Below are 3,665 nucleotides of genomic sequence, written 5' to 3' on the forward strand. Positions count from 1 at the left end.
GACATTTCCTGTGCGACCATTTCGCTGTCCCTCTGGCGGTGAAGAACATCTGCGGAGCTGAAACCAAGGTGTTCAAGTTAAAAATAACATCCAAAATGATATTTTCAATGGCAGTTACATAGTTGGTTTTGTTATTCGAAACACGAAAAAATGTACAATAACGTCTGCTTATTATAAATTTGCAAACGGCAAATTATTTTATTTGAAAAAGTTATTAAGTGAAAAATAAAACAAATCTAGCTCATGCTTAATCTTCTTTAAATTGATAACGTCACGACTACATGTAAGACAGTTTGGCGATTAACGATATTAGAGAGAAAACTGAAGTAAAGATTATTTTTTTCAGTCTGTACATTTTTTGTTTTGGTTTTTATTCTTTCCGTGGACTTGTACACGGAGTTATTTAACTTAATAAGAAGCGGTATCGTTAGTCTTGTGTCATAAAAACATTATATAAACACTAGTTTGAGTACCCGTCGCCTGGACGAAAGTTATGTAAATTCACGATTAATAAAAGGTTATCTTATGACATGAGAAGTTGCTTCACTTATATGTAATTGTAAAAAACGATGCAAAATGCAAAATTGAAATTTTTTATGCATCTCCCCATGTACCAATGAACCCCCATACCAAACCTGGTGAAGATCCATCTATAGGAGGCGAAGTAATGGTTAAAAAAAACGCAAAAACGCCCATAAAACTGGAAAGCGCAAAATGCAAAACTGAAAATTTGTATGTACCCCCGCATGGACCTAATGATCCTCCATGCCAATATTGCTAAAGATCCATCCACACCCTGCGAAGTAGTTACATGGACATACAACAGACAGTACTATTATATTTATATGCTCAGGTAAAGCACAAAAGCTGTCGCCCCCCAGTGGCACAGCGGAATGTCTGCGGACTTACAACGCTAGAATCCGGGTTTCGATGCCCGTGATGGGCAGAGCACAGATAGCCCATTGTGTAGCTTTGTTCTTAATTACAAATAAACAAACCAACAACCAAAACCTGTTTTAAACCAAGTTCTGTAAGTTCATGTGTAAGTTCATTTACCACGAACATTGTTACTGAATAAATAAATGTTATTCTTTTACAGTGTTTTTGAACGGTATATTTTAATCTGTTCATGTATCGATGCATCAAAATTCCATAAGTAGACTTTTCTGAACTCTTTTAAATTAATAAAATAACGTTTCTGAGAAATATAGTTACTGTATATCACTGTACATCTGTACATCACGAGCTTCGAACTGTTACGTTGACTGACAACCGAGTATACGCAACATCTTACTCACCTGATTAAGATCTCTGCTGTTAATAAAATGTCGCAAGAACGTAAAACAAACTTCCAATGACTGCGTCTGGCTGTTTCCATAACAACGAACCCAAACCCGTAAAGTTCAGTGTCATTTCTCCATGGAAGAACACGTCTGGAAGGTTGTTTCTGTACATGTTTAATTTATCTGCTCTACGAAGTGCGTTGGGGTTATCTGTTGTCTTTATGGTAATGTAGTTAAGAGTATAACACGTCACCCACGTGAACTGAAATGCATGTGTGTAATTCATTTTGTCTGTCAGGTTTCATTAATTTTTATATAATTTTCACTAGGGTATAAAATCATCAACTTTTATATTATCTGTAAAGGGGCAATATTTTCTTTATTATTAGATTATACATCAAAATATTATGATGTTACACGAAGCCAATCAGATTCGGTTTTTCGCTCTTCCTTAACTTTAATTATCTCTCACAAAGACTTCCACTATGTATCTACTTTTAGCAGTATAAATACAAACTGGATTTTGTTTGTAATTAAGCACAAAGTTACACAATAGGCGATCTGTGCTCTGCCCACCACGGGTATCGAAACCCGGATTCTAGCGTTGTAAGTCCGCAGACATACCGCTGAACTACTATTATGAACTACTATTTGTACTTATAGCCAGTTCTTTTTTTCTCAACAATGATTTCATTCATGGCCTCAGTGATTTCGAACTATTTTCAGCCCTTGTTAAGATAAATTATTAGTTTCTTTTAAAGTTATTATATTTATTCATTTATGCTACACTCTTTAGTTATCGTAATTGGATACACATATATGGTAGCGTTCAAAAGTTAGATCGAAGTACATAGGTTTGAGATCTGTATAATTTCGAGGTACTCAACCATCCAACTCAGTACAAGATAGCAATAAATCTCACATCTTTTTGTTTGTTTGTTTATTTAAAAAATAATCAATTATGGAGCTTTCCCTGAGAAAATTCTGGAACAGAATTTTCCTAAATAGATGGTGTATTTAATAAAAAAGAAGAGCCCCATTTTTTATTTTAAAACTAAAAAATTCGTGACATCTAGTAAGAAGCTTACCTCAGGTTCAGTTGATGTACGAATACTCTCGATACTTCGTTACTTTTGTTTAGCTCTATCGTCTCGACGCTGCCATCTGGTGGAAAATGAATAAAACAAGCCACTTTATAAAATAAACACATTTACAGTACTTAGGGAATGCACAGCCTACAAAAAAATAAACAGACACCCACTACAGAAAAAACGACGTTTTATTAACTAAACAAAAAAACACGATACAAAGATTGCCACTTAGTGGTTAAAGAATCTGCCCTTAACGGTATTTAAGGCAAAAACGTGGTTAACATTGTACTTCTAAGATATGAAATTTGGGTCTGTGAGATTGCAACCCACTTCGGGCAAAGAATTCGGATTATGGTGTCCCTAGATGTTGGTTGTTTGAGTCATTTTTGTAGGTGAAAAGCAAGGATGAACCACACACATATCAAACAGGGTTAATATTTAGCGACTGGCCTGACCAAGTGACGTTTTATGACTCAAGTTGAATGAGCAACGACTACATCTTACATAAAAATACTGCCTTGTCTTACGAGTTGGTCATTCGCTGATGTTCTTTGTGTGTAACCATTCTGACGCTTCTGGTGGGCATTTAGATTCCTTGTTTTATTTATGTCACCACCACCCCCAATCAACATCGAAGACGAAGCTAAACTTACATCAACTTAAGTTGTCATCATCTGCTCTAAAAATAAGTTACTGATGACTAAAATATAATTCATAAAGAAAAATCATATAAAATATTTTTTGTGTTCTTGGAAGAAATTCTCTCTATGTAAAAAGAGTCTTTACGATAACATATTAAAAGTAAAGAATACGTTTAAATGAACTACTGTTATTAGATACAGGGAGTACTTCAGCGTCATAAATTCAACGCGAAGCACAAAAAATAATGTCATAATTATCGGGAGATAACGTTAGGTATTAGGTCGTCAAGAAATTAATGTCGCTTTTTTTTAGATGAAAAACTGGAACAACTTAAAAATAAAAACAAAACATTTATTAAATGAAATAGTCTCCATTTTTATCGATGATGCTTTCCCAATTAGGTTGTTGATGCCCTGATTAAAGAAATCACTTGGTTTGAAGCAAAAAACATGTCGATGTCCTCTTTAACACCTTCCACATTTGCATAGATTTTCCCATTAAGATTGTGTTGCAGAGAACGAAAAAGATGGTAAGCTGATGATGCCATATCAGGAGAATATGGTGGGTGACGGAGAACTTCCCAACCCAACTCTGTAATCTTGTGTTGCATCAAACGTGCCACACGTGGACGTGCATTGTCGTGGAGAAG

General features: G+C 35.0%; 1 long non-coding RNA gene across 1 annotated transcript in view; it reads right to left on the reverse strand.

The window, feature by feature from the left end:
* The window catches only part of LOC111085684, an 11,054-nt gene continuing 7,389 nt past the window's right edge, over positions 1 to 3,665 (reverse strand). The window contains exons 2-3 of the long non-coding RNA XR_002610499.1: positions 2,372 to 2,447; positions 1 to 57 (exon numbers count right to left, since the gene is read on the reverse strand). This is a non-coding gene — a long non-coding RNA (uncharacterized LOC111085684). The remainder of the gene's footprint in view (positions 58 to 2,371; positions 2,448 to 3,665) is intronic.

Source organism: Limulus polyphemus, unplaced genomic scaffold (assembly GCF_000517525.1).
Source record: "Limulus polyphemus unplaced genomic scaffold, Limulus_polyphemus-2.1.2 Scaffold552, whole genome shotgun sequence".
Lineage (NCBI taxonomy): Eukaryota > Metazoa > Arthropoda > Merostomata > Xiphosura > Limulidae > Limulus > Limulus polyphemus.